We start from the raw sequence: 22258 nt of genomic DNA on the forward strand, positions 1-22258 counted from the left end.
GCTGCACTTCCTTCTAGTTGGGATGCAACACTCCTGAGCTTGGAGCAGGTGATCCTTGAATAACAACCAACAGTCTTGGGCCCCCCTGCCCTCTAGGGCTATATCCCATGGAACCTTACTAAACAGGTTCCTGAAGAGGCCAAAGTCTGCTCTCTTGAAGTCCAGGGCAGTGAGTTTGCTGCACGCTCTTCTCACTGTCCTGAGGATCTCTAATTCAACCATCTTGTGATCACTGCATCCAAGGCTGCCCTGGAGCGTCACATTTCCAACCAGCCCTTCCCTGTTGGTGAGCACAAGGTCAAGCATGGCACCTCTCCTTGTCGGCTCCTCTATTACTTGCAGAAGGAAGTTGTCTTCCACGCAATCGAGGAACCTCCTGGATTGCTTGTGCCGGGCTGTACCTTCACTCCAACAGATGTCAGGGTGGTTGAAGTCCCCCATGAGAACAAGGGCCTGCGAGCATGAGGCTGTTCCTATCTGCCTATAGAGCACTTCATCTACAGATTCGTCTTGATCAGGCGGTCTGTAACAGATCCCCACAGTAATGTCCCCCATCGCTGTTCTCCCTTTAACCCTGATCCACAAACTCTCTGCTGACTGCTCACCCGTCCCCAGACAGAATTCCATACTCTCCAGCCTATCCCTAACATAAATAGCAACTCCCCCTTCCCACCTGCCAGGCCTGTCTTTTCTAAAAAGCCTGTAGTATATTTTGTAGAACATGGAATTTAAAGAATAAAGAAGAAAAAATAATGAAACAATGCCCATTTTGCAGTTCTCATATGCACCATCCTTTCTGGGGGGAGATTAGGGCAGCTTAGTGCCACCACTGATTTTGCCTTTTCTTTAATTCAGACATATTTTAAGAAGCAAAACAACCACACAGTATGAAATACCTGAAAAGGTGCCTCTGTTTTAGCTCAACATTTAATCAGGAAGGCACATTTAGCAATGCAAAAGGCCCACAAAAGGGTGTCCAAAGCCAGGTCCTGCCACTAACAGTGCTCTCACCAACAGTTACGTTTAGTATTTTACTTATTTCCTGACACGAGGACAATGAAGAAAAGAACAACAAATACAGATCTAAGAATCTACTAAGTACATTTCCTTCATTAAATAAAGGATTTAGAAAGGCAAGGCAAAGGAGATCTGATGATAATTAGAAAGGTACTTCTTACATCTTGTTAATTTTAACAAAGCTTTTATGGTAAAACAACCTTACCTACTTTGACTCTAAATGAAAAATACTGTTTTCTTCAGAGCTTAATTCCTATAAAACACGGTGAACTAGTAAGTTTTTTATTTGGTTCAAAATAGTGCTGTGGTTCTCATGTGCTTCATTCTGAAATTATGAGGTACAACTGGCTGAAATAGCAGCAGATGTTTTAAGATATTTACAGCATGGTAGTACTTGCAATAAAAAAAGGTGTCCAGTCACCTTAACTGGAGGAAATTAGGGGTACCACATGTTTAGCATAGAAAATGAAATATTTTAAAAGATAATGCTGAAAATAACTGGCATTGATTTTGGTTGCATGCTAGTGTCCATGAAGAATAGCGGCACAAACCCTCCACAAGTGAGAAAGAACTGAAACCCTAAGATGGTGTCATTTGGAACTCAGTTACCACCTCTCCTTCTGTTTTAGAAAACTGTGGATACAGATCTAAACTCAAATCTGGAACCACATCTGATTTATACAGCATAGAATTACATCTAACACTGCCCACAATGACGACAATCCTTGGACATCATTGCTGTTGAAACAAAATTCCTTCAGGTTGAAATGTACCTTCAGGGGAGTACATGTTGATCATTACCATTTATCCAACTTGCTGTCCTTCCACAGTGTTGCCTTCCTCAGTTTTTTCCATCCCACTCTCCTGTCTCCATCAGATTTGAATCTCTTTTTCTGCATGGCAGCAAAAACAATGGAGTCTGTCTCAGTCCATCTTAATGTATTCATTATGTATTATAATCTCTAATCAAGGTATATCCTCTAAGAGAAAATAAGCCCTGATTTTCTATCAAGCAGCTATTGATAGGTACAGTCTATCTCATCTTGTGGACTTGTGAAGACCTGTTATGTCAGTAGTGGTCTGAGAAGTGAGTATTATTTCTTCCTGCATTAATTTTGGGGCTTGTTCTTTTGTTCTGATTAGGATTTTTTGTTTGGGATTTGTAACTAGATGATCTTAAGGTCCTTTCCAACTCTAACTATTCTATGATTTGGGGGAATTTATTGGTTTTAAGGGTTTGGTGTGGGTTTTCGGTGTTGGCTGGTTAGTTTTATTAACATTCTAAAGTCTCCATCTAGATTCTACCCAACTGAATACATGTAGTAGATAATAAAATATGGCACTGTCTGCTAATGTGATTCATTTTTCTTAAATGTTTATTGGAGAGCCATATTTCATGACTACAAGATCCTATCTGTGCTTATCCCATTACTGGGGGATTACCATGGCAGTATATAGAAGACAGTCATAAACAACTTATAAAACTCTTACATTAGTTACAGGAATCTATTCTAGAAACTGTAATATATTCCACTGTCTACCTGACAGGTAACTTACTTCGTTTTCAGTTGGGTGTGGTTACAATGAGCAGCATGTCAAATTATAATTGTATTTGCAGTAATACATGAGCATTTACACTCAGAATCACCAACATAACTCAAAACTGTGAGATGAGATGGGCTCTGCATAACTACCTTAGTAAAGTTCACACACATTTTCAGCACTATAATATGACTTATACTATATTCTTTCAGATTTCAGAGGAGTCATTATGTGTGGGATATGTTAAACTATCAGCCAGTTTGTTCTGTAAAAAATCCCTTTTGTATTTACACATGCAGTAATTACTGTGAAAGTATATCCCTTTGAAAAGGTAATCATCTTGGGCATTATACTATTATTTTTGGCGCTTGATTTTTGTTTTAAAGTAAATTATAGAGCAAGCATTCCACATTTTTTCCTGTCTAAATCAGTTATTTCTCTTGCACTTACATAGGATCCAAAGCTATTGACAGAGGAGAGGTGGAAAGAGAGGGAAAGAAGGGGATGTTTAAACACAAAGCCTAAGTCTCCAGCATGATTTTCTGTCTCCCCCACCCCCTTTATTTTTTCATGTTAACTAACAAAAAACCCAACTTTAAAGTACCAAACATATTATATGAATCTGCAGATGCAAATATGGGTTAAAGTACTGTTAGAGAGGACAAGTGCAAACTTCATCTCAGACCTGGAACCGAATTAACTGAATTATACTTCTGGAAACACACCAGGTCTGCACCTCTGGGGAGCAGCCACCCCATCCAGGCCTGCAAGTGCATCTATAGCTCCTGAAGGCAACAACACAATAATGATCACAGATCTGTTTGTGTCTTCACAACAGAGCTGTGTCAAGAGATAAAGGCCCAGTTAGAGACTAGGTGGCTGTATTAAGACAAAAATGTCCTCCTCCTCAGGTAACTCAAAGATTTTCTTAATCTGCAGATTGCCATTAGCAGTCAGTGGAAAAATCTCCTTATCTAAAGAGTTAAGTTCCTTAATGTGGATTGGATATCTATGATCTCATGTCCCCAGAGGTGAAAAAGCAAAAAAACAACTCCACAAACAAGGAAACCCCAACAACACAGCATGAGATAAGAACATGGAGAAAACAGGTAATCTCTTTTGCAAAACATACAGAAAGCCAAGCCCTAACACACAGAGTGATGTGCTTCATCATGGCATAGTTTCTTTTCCTTACGTTGCCTTTACCAGTAGCCAAATATACAAAACCACAAACAGAAGAGTAAAAAATAATTCATGTATTTAAAGCAATAAGAGATGAAGTCCAGAAATTTATGGGAGCTGCTAATAAATGACATTCCCACTCAGATGTGAGAAATAGGACTTTTGTAATTTACAGTACTTCTGACTTCACCACTTGTGAGTTACGGACTTTTATACCTCTGCTGTTGAGAATTAGATCTTAAACTGTTGCCCACAGTTTGTATTCCAGATCTACAAATATTTTCCCCACCTTATCAGAACCTCATGAGGAGTTAGTTAAGTCAGGACATGAAGAGACCTCGCTAGCCACTGATACCAATAGAAAAATCGTTAAGAATAGATTCTCTGTTACACTGGAAAGAGCTTTTTTTTCTTTTTCCTCTTCTGTTTTTCAGTGCCCATAGACTGTCTTCCAGTGATAACTCTATCTATGGGAGTCCTACACCTCTGAGCAAGGATTGCAGCACACTGCATTGGGAAAGTATGTCTGCTCTGCACACATGAGAAAAGCCTTCTTGCCGCACACACATGTTCCTACACACTTTCCTATGTTAACTGCAAACTCCACAGAAAAAGCTAGGTGTACCGTATCTCCCCATATTCGTCAGCAGTAGATTGGTTGATGAATTAGTGATGCCCAAAGTTGCATTCACTTTTTTGTGGAGCCCACTTCACATTAGAAGAGAGTCATTTTTAACAAGGGGGTCACCGACATCACCTTGTTACTTCAAACACTGAAAATAAAACAAGTGTCTATTTTGCATTCTGGCGATTCCAGCATGGGACAACCTACAAAAATGTTGTGGCAGCCTGTGCATGCATGTGTTGGGAGTGGCAGGCCAACTCTTTCATTTTCTTCTGTATTTTCTTCTTGAAACACTACCTTTTGTCCATAGCCAGTATTGTTTCAGGAGTGATTTTAATATGTTAAAGATGGGCTTGCAACAAATGCTCTCACCACTTTTTAATTATTTCCACTGGATTTCAAAGCAGTCGTGATGCAATTTACAAGAAAAGGCTATTCTACAACTATTTGAGAGAGTTTTATCTTTTGCATCACAGACATTTGGAAGTTCAGCTGTATAAGCTGCTATTTTTTGCTTTCCCAAGGAACAGTGTAATTAGGAAGCAAATTAAAAGGTATATCCGATGAAGACTCGCATTATAATGTCAAAATGAGAAGCAACAAAAAACCCAAGCAAGAAAATAAAACGACAGAAAGCTCTAAGGTAACAACCAGGTGAAAGTCTGCAGGATTTGTGGAAGAGTGACTCATGCTGTACTGATATACGTAATCATTGCATAACACAGATTGATTTATATCACATCGCTGACTCAGGGCAGGCGGCTATCAGCTTATCAGAGACCTGCTTTGCAACACTGCCTTTTCCAATAAAGGAAGAAGAGCCAAGAAAAGCACGTGACTTAAGACATGCAGAAGTTAAATGCAATATAATGGGGAACAAATTACAAATAATTACAAATAATTTCTGAAGAATTAAGTCAGTAACTAAGATGAAAAAGAACAGAACAGGAGCAAGTAAAAGAAAAGAGCCATGTGAGGTGAAGGGAGGACCTATTCTATTCCTCGAGGAGAGCCCAGTGCAGCCACAGCCTGGAGCTGGGAGTCAGGAGTCTGAGGTGAACTGACGGGGTAGGGTTCCTGCCAGCCAATGGTAGGGAAGTTGAGAAGAGTACCCTAACCTTTCCTTCCACTGCTGGCTCTTGTTCCTGCTCTTATGCACTCTGGTCTCTTCAGGACTTTTGGATCCACATACTAGCTGTTAATTCCCCCCTAGATCCCATGCTTCCTTCCCTGAGAAGGTTAAACAACTTTCCCCTCACTTGTTTGTTCTTGCAAACATTTCCATTCTCTTCAGTTTTGCTTCACCTTCCAGACCACTGAAGGGGCTACAGCTGCTTCAGAGCACATTTCTTATCTCTGAGCCATTTATTTGCAATATTTGTAATCTCTATCCTCTAGACCACAGCACATGGACTTTTTCCCAGTTCACAGGTCAGAGTCTCTTCTGCGATTTAGATGATATGTTTTGTATAGATTGCAAAGCTGCTACAAAGAAACCCAAAGTGCTAACGATGCCAATAGCTAACATGACAACACTATTGTATATTGAAACCAAAGGCTTCTATTAAAACACAGATCTAGCTGAAAGGAAATTGGTTTGGAAAAATAAAGCTATTAAGAGGCTAGAGCAAGATCTCTTCTCAGCCAACTGGCCTGAGGCTGGGAAGAAAGCCTAAGTGGATACACAGAGTTTTAATTTATCCTAAACACAAATATGACTGCTTTTGGATATATCAAGGGCAGAACCACTATTCTGACAGTGTACAGTTAAGAGAGACATCAAATCTTCAGAGCTCATCTGACAATGCCCTAACTACTACTACGAACTCAGGGGGAAGGGGCAGGGGATACAGTGACTTCAACAGGAACCAAACTGAGCCAGCAACGGACATCAGTGAAAACTCTGATGTTAGTACAGAACATTTAAGTATCAGTTAAACACTGTGTTGAAATAAAATTACACTCTACAAGGTGTCAGCTAAGGAAGACAGACCACAGCTAATGCTGGGAAACCTAGAGAGGAGACAGGGACAGTGGGTGAATAACTTATTGGGTGAAAAAATTAAGTCAACTAAATATAATAGTTCCATCTGGAAATAATTTTTTTGGGTGCGGTTCATAAAACCGAAGATTGAAGCTTCCTTTTTATCCAATGTTCTAATGATCTGAGGGCACTTAAATACTTCAAAAATCTTTGCTAAGATGTAAAAATTCACAAGTGGCAAGCACAAAAATTTATTCCAATGAAACATAGTTCTTGAAATCAAAATCATTAAAGTGAATAGCTGAGTACTGCACTGCAGACGTATCTGGTTATGACTAAAAAATAATGTATGCTTTGTTCTTAAAGTACAAACAGCTTTGAGGTTTTTATATTAAAAGAATTAAAAATATTAAGAAATTATTTAAGAAAACCCTAAATCCTCTTCTTTATTGGCTTAAGGCATTACACAAAATTTCAACATTTAAAAGTGAGACTATCACACATCAAAGAAGTTGAAAGTGATAAAAAATTGAGTGGGTTGCACAACATCCCAAAAAAGTAGTCATGACAGCATCAAAATCTTCTGATTACAGTGTTTTCTGTTTGGTTTACGTTTAAGGGTTAATTTTATATTTTATAGTGCTGATAAAAACTAAAGAAATATGTTATTCAGTACTTCATGGAATTCAGGCATTAGTGTTTGGCTTGCTGTTCTGTATTCCACTTTTATGGGCCAGCTATGTTCCAGGTTGTTACAAACAAATAGATTATACTTGACTAAAATCCTCATAATAAGTAGAAGAAATATATTGGAAGAGGATATTGTTCTGTTTTCTGGCCAAGAAGCTAACTTTTATATATTCAGATTTGTGCCTGTGATAGCTGCATTAAACAATAGTATATTTTGTTTGGAGATATGCTGTATTAAAAGGGTTTCTTAAAATACATTTTGCCTTCTTTGATGATTGTTTTCTTGCAAAGATAATTCAAACCAGCAAGGGCCCACCCAGTCAGAGCAACAAAAGGTCTAGCCCTTGATGAGCAATATTTGTAAGCACTCACTACTAATATTAATTAATTTGATAATTTATCCTCTTTTTCTATTCATCAGTTGTCTCCATGTGGTTTAAATATTCATTCTCTATTCAAAACTATTCACACTGGATGAATTTCATTCCTCTGTGGAGGACCAGCATAAGGCATATGCATCACTTCAGCCCTCTGAATAGGGTTCAACTAAGTTGCCTAGCACTATATTGTCTCTCAACTCATGAGTAAATTTCACCATTTGGCTAAATGTAGATTCTTTCTGAACTCCTTGTTGCAAATCACACTCTGTGCATCAGTTGTTACCATGGTGGTTTAGACTGTGACCCTGAGACTTCAACTCCATCGGTTAGGATGGTTGCTTTTGCGCTTAGCGGTGCAAGCGGAACACCTCCCAAATACCTGTAACTGATGCACTGTATCAGTGATCTGAGCCCAGTTTACTGGATAAATGCTTACCACCAGACTGTACCTGCCTGCATTCCCCACATGCCCCATGGACTGATCACATCTACTGCACCTGGGACAGTCAGACACCCCGGATAGATGTCCATAGTCTTTCCATTTCAACAAGACTTCTGGGATTGTACACAGAGACATCCAGATGATAGTAGGTTTAAATTCAGATTTGTAGTGGCAGGGACCACTATATATATGCAAAGCACAAGACACCTGTTTTGTGACCTAATTTCTTATGCCCTACTCCTCAAAAGCAGAAAACCCTAAATAAGATTAGCTATTTAAAACCTAAACTGAAAGGAATTATTTCAAGTCCAGAGTTTGCTCTTTTTGCAAATATTCTGCCAATAAACTTTTTCCTAGAGTCTATGTACAAAGCAATCCCAAAGGGCAAAGTCAATTGCAAGTTTTAAGTAATTGTAGAAATGCAGGAATATTTTTCCAGCTTTGGCACTGACCAAGCATCCTCTTCCACAAAATTATTTTACAGTTCAGTATCATGATTAAACCAGAGCTGAAACAAACAGTTTACCCTTTTTAACAAACAACCTTATCAGAAAGTTACTTTGAGGGTGGAAGATAAGATAAAAAGGGAGCTTTCATTAAGAGCCCAGAGAAAGCTTCTTCATTCATCCTCCAAAATCATTACGTAGATTGGCAAAGAATGAAAGGCAGCAGTGGCAGGAATGAAGAGACATCCTTCTTGTACAACAAATATGCTACAGTGATAAGTGATAGAAAATGGTGCTGTACATACTTGAAAGTTCAGCTAAGAAAACTCTTTGCTCTGTAAAATGGACACAGGTTAGCCTTAGTGCCTGTTTTTTATGTTACTGGAAAGTTTTAAAAGATACAGCTCTGAGAAAACTGTCAGATTAGGAACTGGAATTTAAACAAATGCAACCTGGAGGAAAGACAAGGGCATTTCTAACTACCTTTGCCCTTTGTTACTGCAAGTTTCTACAAAGTTAAAAAGACTCCATGAATCAACGAGGGAGCTCAGGAAAGTGGCTTTCACTTACGTCTGAATTATGTATGGGCAGTTCCATGACATACAAGCACTCAGAAAACAAATAGCAGACTGCTGCACGCTGCATGTCCCCGACACACATCTGGGCTATGTCCCAACGACACAGACCAGCCACACTGCTTTCTCTGAATAAAGTGTACTCTCTGAGCCAGGAATTCTGAGAAACTAGCAAGGGAATGATATATCAAGTTCTGAAAACATAGCCAGTATGTCCATGCCTAAATTCTACCTGATCCTGCATTCTTTGGGCTTTCAGAAATTCTTCGCCCAGCAAAAGGGTCTTCTGTGTGCAAGAAGGCAGCACAGTAAGAAAAGACAGTAAGCACTATCGTACAGTGATGATGTTCAAATAGCAGATCTTTGAGAAGTGTCATCTCACCTTTCCCACTACAGCAATTACCTCAGTTTGTTCTACAGAAATGCAAAGACTCAGTATCTTTTACTGCCTATCCTTCCTGTCAACTTTGAAGTTTGTTCATACTTTGGTTGCTAGTTCTGAAAGTCAGGGAGTGAGATTTCCCTTATGGAAGCAGAGCTCCTAGCACTGACCATGATTTCGCTCTAGGAGCCCATTTCCCTCCTTCATAGCACAAGACTTTTGTTGATTTTTGCCCCATAGCAGAAGGAAAGACACACATCCTTTTAAAACCCCATCTCCCCTCAACAGCACAACAGAGAATGGCACGTGCCATTTCATGAAGCTAATTAAATTAATTGATGGAGTGGAGCAGGCACAACTCCTCTGAAAGTAATGTTTACCCTCCCTGTTTACCCTGAGGTTTATGTTGGCTCCCACTCTCGGTTATCAGTTGATAGTTACAGCAATTGCAATGACAGCATGAATCATAATGCAAAAAACATGCTACATATTGAATGATAGATGAGCGAATTTCGGGCCAGTTCCTACTGGATGGTTCTTTGTAATTCACTCAACAGATTGGAGTATCTCCTGACTAGAACCACATGGCTTGTTTTTGAAATTTTAACTACTGAAGTGTGAGAGACATTGTCCCCATGGCCTGTGACAAAGAGGGGCTTCAGTCAGATGGCCGCCTGTCATTTCAAACATCAAATACTACATATTTTTATGTGGGCCCCCCTGTCAGACTCCTTTCCCAGAGGGATCAATGTCAGGTCTGTTCAACAGTCAGTTTCTCTAAGGGACATGAAAAGTTATAGCTTTGCCATACCATCTCTGCAGCTTGTTTCAGAGTAAGGCAGTAGTTTCCCTATGCTCCACAAGCTTCGCAGTCTGCATACTTGCTGCCAAGAAAATGGAATCACAATCGCAGCCAAAGGAGACGGGTTCTGTCTAAGGCAGCAAGCTTCAGACAAAACTCTTTTAATACTTGCTTACTTAAAAACCCATTGATTCACTTATGACCTCTGGAAATGTCTGTTAGGAGTACAAATGGAACTGGCAGTCTCCGGAGATCCCACAGCAAAGCAGCTCTTCATGTTTTCTTGGGCTGCTCACAGGAGTATAAGCACTCCTACACAGTACAAGAGAGAGGTGACCTTTTTCCTTTGATATTTCTCTTGCCTGTCTGCTTCAACTTATTTCCCCCTTCCTCTTCCCCCTCCCCAAATAAATGTGTAAAAAGGAACTTGAAAGAAGTCTGCTTCACTGCCCTGCTGGTCCCACAGATGTAGTAAAAAAATATTTCCCTGTGTTAGAGCATGCAAATTTCCTAAGGCATGTCAGTGGTGATAGAACAAGAAGATAGTACCACATCTCATTCAGTGTATCCCTCATTATGCACTTGAGGAGACACCAGTCACCATAACTTCCACTTTCAGTTTCCTTTGGTGGTCCTGAATCACAGTCAACACCAGTGAAGAGGCTTGGCTTTGGCAATTAAAGTATTTACAGTCTTCTATTCCCTTGCATCAAAAGCACTGTAGCCAGCATCCAGTTAGAATTTCTTAAGCTAGAAAGTCCTAATAGTCACTTAAATCTTATTATATAACGCTCTTAAGGCTCCTCCTTTTCCATTTCCCAGATCAAGTGATTTTGATTTGTCTTGTTCTCAAAATAATTTGAAAAAGACTTGGAAAATAAGAAACATAACAGAAATCTTTAGACAGCTCCATCCACTACACAGAAGCACTGATAATATATTCTTTCAGGAAAAGTTGCACTACAGGATATATTTCATGCTTTAAAAAGTAACAGCCAAAAAAGGGATAGGAAGTGAGGGGGGGAATGGATCACACACAGTAACTGTAAAATTATAGCCCTCTTGTTTTGGATCTGGTTGCTAATGTGCTCAGAAAGATCTGCGCTTCATCATATTTTATAGGGAGGATATACAGTATGTGCTCTATGTGAAGCCTATAGGAGTCCTAACATTGCTCAAAAGGACAGTTAAATAAATGACTCCACCAGTCAAGTCACTGAAAAATTTGTATTTCTGCCAGCTTGCTTCCAGCCTCTTTGCATCGATGGATTGTGGTGACAGCAATTATGTCATCTGTAAAGTTAAGAAGCTGGGAATCTTTACATCAGCTCCCAGACTTGCTTTTCTGTCCCTCCTACAGTTATCACTTGTTATTCTCAGCATTACCATATTTTCTAAGCCTATGATAACCAACACAGGCACTATGAAAATACGATTGAGTTTAAGCGTCTCTAAATGATCACAGTCTTCATTCCCCAGCACACCCCATGGAAAAGGATGTGTATTTTTTCCCCTTCTTGTGTGTGAACACACATAACACCTCCTAAAACAACCTATCCCATTCAGTCCTTAACTGGTGATATTTTATACCCACCTCAGAAAAATACAGGATGCTGCTTGCAGCTAGGGTGATTCAGGTAGAAATCTGGTTCTATGAATCGATTGATTTTCAGGCAGTAGCAGGGAGAGCTAAGTGATAAGATTATTTTTTCCGGGTTTATCAGAACATCCAACAACTACTACACCCAGCAACAAGCAGGCCCATGTCCCTCTTAGGTTGAGTACTGCTTTCAGCTCTGGGGCCCCCAACACAAGAGGAGGTGTTTGAGCAAGTCCAGAGGAAGCCACAATGATGCTGTGAGGGCTGGAGCAGCTCTGCTCTGGAGCGAGGCTGAGAGAGCTCGGCTCGTTCAGCCTGAAGAAGAGAATGCTTCTTAAGGGGACACCTTAGAGCAGCTCCAGTGCCTAAAGGGGACCTACAAGAAATCCAGAGATGGGGCATTTAGTGACAGAAAAAGTGGGAATGGCTTTAAACTAACAGAAGGGAGATTTAGATGAGACATTAGGAAGAAATCCTTCATTATGAAGGTGGTGAGTCGTTGGTACAGGTTGCCCAGAGAAGCTGTGGCTGCCCCATCCCTGGCAGTCTTCAAGGGCGGGTTGGATGGGGCTTGGAGTAAGATGATCTATTGGAAGGTGTCCCTGCCTGTGGCAGGGGGTTGGAACTGGATGAGCTTTAAGGTCCCTTCCAACCGAAACCATTCTATGGTTCCATATTCCCATATAAGGGATGTCAAAATGTGCTGTTTTCTGAAGCATGGCTTTATTTTTTATGCTGCATCTTTGCCAGTGGTCCTATTTCAGTGCTGACCCCTGGAAGCTTTGGAATCTCTGTTGCCTGTGTTTCCTTTATTGCTCCTGATGTCTAAAAAGCACACACAAGGCTACTGCTTCACAGCACAGGATCTAGGATTACTGAGAAAGGAGAAGGGAATAATCTGAAACAATGTCATGCTGTCCTTCCAGTGGTAAACTTCACTTTTGTGATAAATACCAGCATGTTCCACCTTAAAAACTTATTGGTAAAAGTCTGTTTCTTATTGGCAGAGCTGCTGGCAGAAGTCTGTCTCTAATAGATGGGTGATACATTCATGGACAACAGTTTATGATTCTGGCACTGCTGTACTTTGTGGCTGTCTTAGAATGAGTCATGGTTTTCTCTTTTTTCTCCCCAAAAACATTCCAAATCCACTCAAATACTGAATTCAACACAGCTCCGGTTTTGCATTACAAGTCCTTCCTAAGGAGCAGGCCTCTGAATTGGCTTCTGAGAGAATGCTGATAGCATATAGAGTTGTCAGGCAGCTATTGATAGAGGCCGATTTAGCCAGCTACAAGCTATAGCGAAATGCTCAGGAATGCAGGAAACTTGCTGCATAAGGTTCTCGTTGCTCACTTCTCCCACTCACAGAAAGGGTAAATCAGGTAAGTCAGCTGCATCAACCTGAAGTGACTTACGCTGTACATTAGGTGAGATGAATAACAGGCCACATTCAACAGCAGACCTTGCAGGATCAAGCCCAAACGGCTCCACAGCCATCTACTGCTTAAAATTGTTACTCCTACTGGCAAGACTCTAAGTAGGGGGAGGAACACTCAAGCTCATGATGTTGAACACACACTAGTTAGTTTATTGCTTGGTACTAATAAAAGGTTTCCAAAGAAGACTGACTCCTGTGCAGCATGCAGACTTTCCTTGTACCACTTCCAAGCGGGCTCCACACTCTCTTCACAACTAGCCTGAAATGACACTCTCTTATTCACCTTGTCAAGAAGACATGTGCAGCGGAGCCAGTATTCTCCCCATGCTCTAAATTGTCTGTGATGAACATGACTGCTATATATAAACACAAAAATGAAGAAATATTTCAGAAGCAAGTTCTGAGTCTATTTTTTCCTTCACGAAGATGTTATTTCTTACGGTATTCTATCCTAAGTTTAGATAGCGTTACCCTTCACTTAGGCTACAGTTCTTGCCAGACTTAATAGACATTTCACAATAAACTTCAAATAACGATTTGGATTAATCAAATCGCACGAAGCAAGAAAACCTGAATTAGGGGGATCGACACTAAAGCCCAGCAGCTGTGCAATTCAGAGGCTGGACAAAATTATTAGCATTATAAAACTGTTCAGCAGAAAGGAAAAACAGCTTGCATGGCACCAACACTTGTCATGGGGAAGAAACGTCCAGACCAAAAAAATAATGCTTACTGCACAAATTTAAAACAAAAGTGTTTATATAAAATACTGTTTTGGCATTCAGATTTAAAGAAACCCAAGTGAGATTCTATTTGAGTTGAAAAGTTAAATTAAAACAAAACTTGAAAAACAAAAATGTTTTCATCACAAGATTTTGAAAATTTTAAACTTCTCGGATATTTCCCTGCCCTCCAATTTTGTTCTGCCAAACAGAGAAGGATCAGGACTTTAGATTCAAGCCCGCCTAATATTTGGGAAAAGTCAATACCAGCACCAACAGATTTTTGTGGTTTTAAGCTCATTTCTATATTTATTTAAAGGTTTTCTTCCCCGTTATTCTTCGGGAAGCTTTTATTTCTTTCCCCATCTATTGAGTGCATTGGAATACTTTCCCTAGCATAGCTGTCAACAGGGTTTAACACAGCAAAAAAATGGAACAGACCAGATACAGTCTGATTAAGAATATTAGTCGATCCAATCAGTCCAGTGCAAGAGTCACATGTTTCTATTTTATAATGACTAGTAGTATATTAGCTAGCTAATGTGATTTGTTCCCCCCCTTTTTTTTTTTTATTGCTAACAATTGTTAGACTTTCAGTTAGTTTAAAGACTTCTTTTGCCTTCCTCTAAACATTCCATGCCACAAGACAATGGTTTGTCTTCTCTTCCATGAGTCTGGAAGGTCTGCACATTTCACTGGATTTCTTGCTAATGCACTTATAAGCAGCTGTATGAGAAACAGAGGAAGGTAACTGAAATGATAACTGTCTTGGACTCCAAGAGGCATGTCTTTTGAGCTTGCCTGGACTGTGAGCATAAGGGAAGAGATGTCTATGTAAGAAAATGATGAACTGGTTTTGATATCTGATTTGGGGATGCAATTTATAGCTGAGAGCCCAGGTAATAATTCTTTGGTAGACACAAAAATATTGTGATAGGGAATTCTTTGATGGGCTTATCAGTTGTTCCATACTAGATATCATGTGTTTCCTACAGTTAGTTTTCTTGCTTTTATAAAGGACCAGGTCCTCTGAGTTTTACATATTTTTTTGCACACCATCTAGCAGGTATTATCTATCAAATATCATTGAGTTCCTCTCCATCCCCTATACAGCAGAGGATACTAGAACACTCCAGTGCATTAGAGACACTTTCCTTCCTGCCTACATGAGGATGATTCAAGCCACATCATGAAGCGTTTCAGAAGTGAGCCTGGCAGCACTAGGTTAAAGCTCCTTGGTCAGCAGAGCTTTAAGAAGAGGTTTAACCTTCTTCCCACCCGTCTCCCCAGCTGTGCATTCCAGCTGCAGTCCCCGCTGATTCACATGCAGTCAAAACTCCCATCTCTCTGGACACCCTCTACTAGCTCAAGCTTCTGCTGTTGTAGTTTGTGTTCCCCATAGACAGCACTCCTCCAACATCCCGCCCTGACCTTTTTGCCCTCTCTGTAGGGGATACACTTTCATTCTAATTAAACCATATACTTGACAAAGCTCTCCTAAGTAGCTGCTATCAGCAGAGCTCGGGCATACTCTGCACCAGTGCACAGTGCTTTAGGCCTAGAATTGCAAAGAGCAGTTGGCATTTTCCACCTCAGCAGTGCAAAGGCCAAATGAATCATTCGGCTGCGATCCATTTTGAGAATCAGTTTGGATGCTTTGACTACATCCACATCATGACCTCGGGTGTTACAAAATCTGGGGTTTGGCTGTCCTGAGAGCTACAGGCCTGCCTCAGTGCCTGTATTACACCTATACAGTGCAGAAACGATTGCCATCTGATGAGACGTACATGTACACAACCTTTAAGTTGCTTAAGGCAGAAATAAACTAGAATGTTTTTTAAGCAGACATATAAATTCAGGAATAAAATGGATTCAGGAAGGAGGACTGAAACAGAAGGTTTTATAAAGAGGCTTAGATAAAATCAGTGGTTTGAAGATTCAATGAAATGTAATTATCTCCTAATGAATACATGCCCTAGGACTAAATGTGTGCTGTGACACTGTTGCCTGAGTGAATACATTTTGTTTTCTTCTAAAAGAGGTCCATCTGTCCACACCCCACCTCCCTGAAAAAACCCCAAACAAACCCAAAACAAAAGCACACAGGCACCACAAACATTCTACAAAAGAGGATGTGGCTGTAAAGGGTGAAATGCGACCTGCACTCCTTGGAGGCAAAAGCCAGTGCACACCACTGTGTCACCTGGACTCCTGAGACTCTCAGCATTTATACTTAATCAGCATCAGTCCTGATAAATTATTTACCCTGGAGGAATGTAATGGGACGCCAGTTTGTCTGTGCATATGCTCTTATACTCTGCTCAACTAAATAAGCAGGGTTGGGGGGCAGGGAAAGAGCCCTGATTTCTGTCAATGTGAGCCTTTCTACACTCTGTTGGCTATACTTCATACAGCGTGGCATCCCCCTGTGACACAAGGCATGGTTTGATACACTCCTGACATGAGCATCCTTAAAAGGGAAGTTCAGGGTAGTGGTCATGCATCATCAAAGCATGTAAGACACAACACGTCTCAGAAACAATAAACTATCGCATAGTGAGGTTGATAGAGGAATGAAATCTAAGGGGTAAGAGATACTACTTAGCATCCAGAGGAAAACAGCAGCATCAATGTCACAGATAGCATAATCTTGCTTAACCTTACTACTTTTAAGGACAGGGATTAAGGCTGTGAAAGCCAGTTTTGATAGTATTACTACACACTTTTATGCATTGTATTATCCTTAAATTGAAATTGTATTTATAGAGTGCTTCTTACACGGCAGAGATTGCAAGCAAAAGAAGTTAGTGAATGTTATAGCTTCTATGAGGAGTCTCACTAACATTCTTTGCTTGCTAAATTGTTCAGTCATAACTATAATATTAAAGTTAACCTAGATCTTAATAGATTTCATTTCTAGAGCCTTTCCAAGTAAAGAGTTGCCCTGTAGTGCACCTGATTTAAATAGATTTGATGGGAGATTAGACAGTATAGTAACAAGAGTGATTTACATTTAAAAAAAACCAACCCAGGTAAACTTAGACAAAAACAAGCACTCAATAGGAGCATGCATGGAACAGTCTCCATGGATAAAGCATACCTAACTGGTAGACACTGTATTTTTACTTTTTCCCCTTAGGTTTTCCATGTGCTTTATGAAATAAAGGGCTACAGACAAGAATAAAACAGCCTCAGCTCTCCCCATAGCACTTTAGCATCAAAAAGGTGAAAAACGTATTGTGGAAAGGTGGAAATGGACAAAAAAAGCCATGTAAACACCAAAATATTTTTGGGTTACTCATAAAGAGTAATCTGGAATCAAAGCCATTACAGCCAGAAACCTGCCCACGCTTCAAAGGAGTTCAGGAAAGCAACACCAGCAACAGTTGTGAGGGGACTCTTAAAAAGAAAATAATGCAGGTGCAATGAAGGCACAATTCCCCTCCTCAAATGAACATCTCTTCCCCTGTTTAGGTAATTGTTACCCCTGGGGTACAAGTTTACCCTAAAGCCATCTTTCCACCCTCTAAAACAGATTACAAACAAGTAAATTCCACTCTTAGTACAAGCTTACTTTCATTCAACTTGAATAGAATATGACTGGGGGGGGGGGGGAAGATACTCCAAACCTCCTCCTGTGTTTCGACCAAGACTCATCCTTTATCACAATACCTAGAGGAAACTTTTGGTAATAGTATCTTGTTTAAATAAAGAAAACATCTCCCTGAAGAGGCTGGGAAGGAGAGAAAAGAATTAGCCTGGCTAGAAGAAGGAATGAGGATGATGAGATGGAAAACAGAGATGTTGATCTGGATGCAGTACCGGATCAGGGATGGGAGGGAAATATGACTCTAAGTCACCCATCTGCTCTCCTAATTCTGGAACAGAATGAAACTGTACCCAGTCTGCCCAGACATAACTCCTACACGCCTGGGTGAGGAAAGTGTGGAGCATATAGATGACTCCATTGGATTTATTCCATTTCCACTAGGAGAAATTCTGGCTGCCTTGTTAGGGCAGGCCTTGATTCCCTGAGCAGTGTGAGGTGAGTATCTTCCCCGAGGGGCTGTGAAGCATTTTTTAACTCTCCTTTTCTGCATTCTCACCTTGGACCCCAGAACTGCTGCAGCACCGGCCAACATGATCATCTGAAATATGTGTAAGCTTTTCTTCCTCACTTACTACATGCATAAGGATGGAGAGTGACCAGGTCTCCTGCTACAGAGAGAGATGGAGAGATACTGTGTAGATGCCTGGGTACAATCACCAATGTAAACAGTATCATCAAGAGCAATCCAAATAAGCTAGAGCCATGATGGCCATATAATGACAGTCAAACTACATATTGCAGTTGGTAAGTAGTACGTAATGAAACACTTTACAATTCTTTGTAGTACCACAACAGACAATGCAGATCTGAATGCATAGGTGTAATATTTATCCAAAATTACTCAAGAGAATTCAGATTATTTGGATATGTGCCACAAAACTGAAAAAGTTTGTTTCAAAATCCTGTTAGAGTTGCTAGACAGGTACTTATCACATCATTATTTACAAAATCCAAACACATAAAATCACAAAAATTAAAAACTAAGGGCATCATAAGTTTTAGATGTTTCATAGTCAGATCAAAAGACATTCTTTGCAAGAGCCTGGAGAAACTGGAGTTTTAATTCTAGTTTTCTTTATTTAAAACTTCAACTTTTTTTGCACGTAAGTTGTGTTAAATAAAATCCTCCCATAACAAGGGAATTTGAGCACACAGAAGGGTGCTCAGATACTTCTGTGGGCAGTATGGATGTGACTGCTGTACTCCACAGGGTTCCTGAAACTTCAGCAGTGTGAATGCAATGCGTATGCACCACTTAGCTGGAAAACTTGCACGTGAGTGTGGACACTGCTGCCAAAGACAAGATAGATGCCAGCTTCAAGACAAAAGGAAAGAAAATCCGGTTAGATTTTCTCACAATCAACAGGCCTACCAGAACTAAATGGTTAATACATGAAAATGATATTCCATCATGTCAGCATTTCCTCTCTTCTTGTAAATGTAGAGGGTCTAGGGCAAATCACCAGCTCATAGCATATCTCAGACTAAAAGAATGGGTCTCTGCTAGCAATGTGCAGACGGGTCTTCATCTGCTCCACCATGAACTTTATTTCAGAGGTAAATCCCCCACCTCATTCCCTCTACAACAATGTTCAAACCCTGCAGGTTTCCCTTAATCCCTGGGTGAACAAGCTCATGTCAGATAACAGTAATGCCCCAAGGGACAATTCAAGTTCCCAACAGGCTTGCACAATAGGGGCACTCACTCTCTTTTTAACAGAAGCACAGTAGGTGCATATAATAGCACAGAAAAAACAATTAAACCAGTATGACAACACTATCTGACCCTGCTCTGTCAATTTTGCACCCTTCTTCTTGCTCTCACCCATTCCCTGGCATTAACAAAACCACAGCAACACCAAGCCACTAAGTAAAAGGTTATACAGGCATATAGAGAGAATTCTGAACAGCGTTTCTTTTGCTCTTGTTAGGAGATGTGCATTGCATAGGTTATACTGCCTTCATGCTTCCATTTTCCCTGAAGTCTGATTTTTATAACATCCAATGCTAAAAGTAAGTCTATTGTCACCTAGCAACATTAACTTCTTATTTTCTTTGAGCTTACTTCTCCACATCCTCATCACCTCCTGTTTTCATTTTGTAACACACACCTCCATCAGCAGGAAACCCTTCACGTGATGTGTATTGCAACATGCTCTAAGGCCTGTGAATCAGTGCTCACCATGCCTTTACTTAGTTTCTGCAGCACTTCAAAGAAATATCACATGCTAGTTTGTGCAGCATTTTATGGCCCTCAGAGCATTGACTAGTCATATGGTTTAAGCCCTCCTTATCTTCAGCCATAAGAAACAGGAAGAAGTGAGAAGATCAGGTGAGGAATAAATTGTTCATTGTATCAATTGCAGCAATTGAAACCCACTAGAATAGCTTTCTTGCGTGAATTTCCAGGTAACAATTGCTACAGTTGTCACAGGGGTCTTGTGTGAACAAGAAGGGTGGGTTTTATGGTCACAAATGTGAAGGAAGCAGGTCCGTAGTGCAATTTCTCTGTTAGAAACCCTTGATCTGAAGTCTGGGATGTTATAAGTTGGCACCAAAATAGAAACACTCAAGCGATAGAGGAACAGAAAAAACACAGGCCACCAGATAGGAAAAAATATGATACCCTAATGTGAGGCCCCACAGGCAGCAGAGAAGATCTGGACAATGTTACCAAAGAGAGAGAAAGAGAGAGAGAGATGCAGAGAAAGGAACCACAAATCTATATGCACAATATTATGACCAAAACCAGAGATAATGATGCTGCTTTGTCATTTTATCTCTGTACCAAAGATAGACCACTTAGCTTAATTTCTTTTATGATTCTGAAAACTTACTTATGTACCCATCTGTTTGCTTATATACGCACTGCCATGCTTTATTAGTCTGATCCAAACTCAATGGCAAAAACTGCTATTGATGGAAAGATGCTTCTGTACAGGCAATGTATTGCTGTATCTAAATGTGTGCTGTTCTCTCTATTGAGTGATTAATTTGTACTCATTATTGACTCCTCTCTTAATCTCATTCTGTTAAATGCCATCTCATAATTTTTTTGGTAGCCAGATACCATCCTTATGCTGACTTGGTTTTCCATAAGGCTACAGTAAAACTTAAAAGTTGCTGATAGCACAATGTTATCAATTTCTCCTCTTCGGGATGAAATGTTCATGGCTGTCATGCAACACAAGGTGTTAACTTCATACTTCATTTGATGCTATATTGGCAGACTCCCAGAAAACAGTTTATCAAGGTACTTGTGTGGCACTCATCACTGCACTATCTGGTGTCTTCCAAAATTCAGCCCATATTAATATATGTTCTTATCCACAGTCTCTGTGTCTGCAATGGAGTAATACCACCCAAAATAGCTCCTACCCTCATTCTGAGCTGCAGCTCTCCAAACACAGCTGCTAAGATATCACTGCTGAAACACTTAATGATGCCAGCTTAAGCAGAAGATCAAACTCTTTGTGGTTCCCTACAGCACTTGTAAGCAAACCAGTGACTCAGTATATACAGTAATACCAGGACAGGAATGGTAGCCATAAGGGGGGCAATCAACTTCAGCACAAACAAAAATTGGATGTTGATTACATTGACGTTGTGTTGAGTAACCTGAGAATGAACCGCTGGGAAGCTGGCTCATGGAAAGGTTTAGCCAGGGAGTCCAAATAATGCTGAATGAAAGACATGGGGTGAAATACCAGGTACTTTTGATGATGAACCACATTTGTTCTGGTTGTCTGCTCAGCTAAAGGCTGTTTATGGACCAATGCAGGACATGACAATGCTGCCTAAAAACATAAATTGCAAAAATACTGACCAAAGACTGTGAAAGTACAAGTCAGCACTGGAACGAGCCTTTTTAACATATGCTCAGTGTCAGCACAGCTGTCAACAGCATGGGGTTTGAATACATTCCTTGAAAAGCCTATCTTCACTGAGGATGAGCTTCCAGTTACAGACAAAAATCAGGAAAGGCAGCAGAGGGGAAAATCTTACTGCACCAGGTTGATAAAACTTGACAAGAATGATCTTTCTTCAGTTATGGATTCTATTCAACCAGTTTTGGAATCTGTAGAAAAGGAAGTTCTGCAAAGACCAGAGCAATCTCCCCAGGAAACACGAAATAGTTTTCAGGTAAAACTCTGAGAAAAAGTATTTTGCTTTTATCATAGTTTTTACTTATTTCTCAGCAGACATTCATAAAATGAGTTCATCTGGGATTTGGAACCTTATCGTTAAAACAACCCATAAGAGAGTCCATAGTCTATCACACAACAGAAGAAAGCCTGGAAGAATTGCATCTAATTTTTACAACTGCAAGTAGTGGTAAGAAACACTGTGTTATATGGTCTATGCTACTTGTTTTGTGTTACAGCACAGGAAAAGACAACCTGCAAGCTTTGGACACAAGCTGGAGTTGTAGGAAGACTGCTCACCCTCTCCAGATGGGACACCATGCCAGAGGCAACCAAATAGAATATACTTTTCTGTATTTGTGCTCTAGTAGCCCATTCCAAGCATCATCTCTCCATTACAGATGAGTTAGCCAATTTATACTTCAGGAACTTCAAGACGGATCTGAGGACAATGAGAGGCCAATCAATTCTTCAGTAACTTTCTGAACGACCACTAGTTTAAAGGAAAGCAAAGCAAGTATTAAATACCTTTTGAAGGACACATACTACTTTTTTATTGGTAGAGAGTATTATCAAGGCCTGTGAGAACAGTGATGGAAATACAGGAATGTGCATCCAGATGATGAGGAGGCCATCCTTTGGCAGGCTTACATCAGCTGAATGGAGTCAG

This window comes from Psittacula echo, assembly GCF_963264785.1.
Source record: "Psittacula echo genome assembly, chromosome: 2".
NCBI lineage: Eukaryota > Metazoa > Chordata > Aves > Psittaciformes > Psittacidae > Psittacula > Psittacula echo.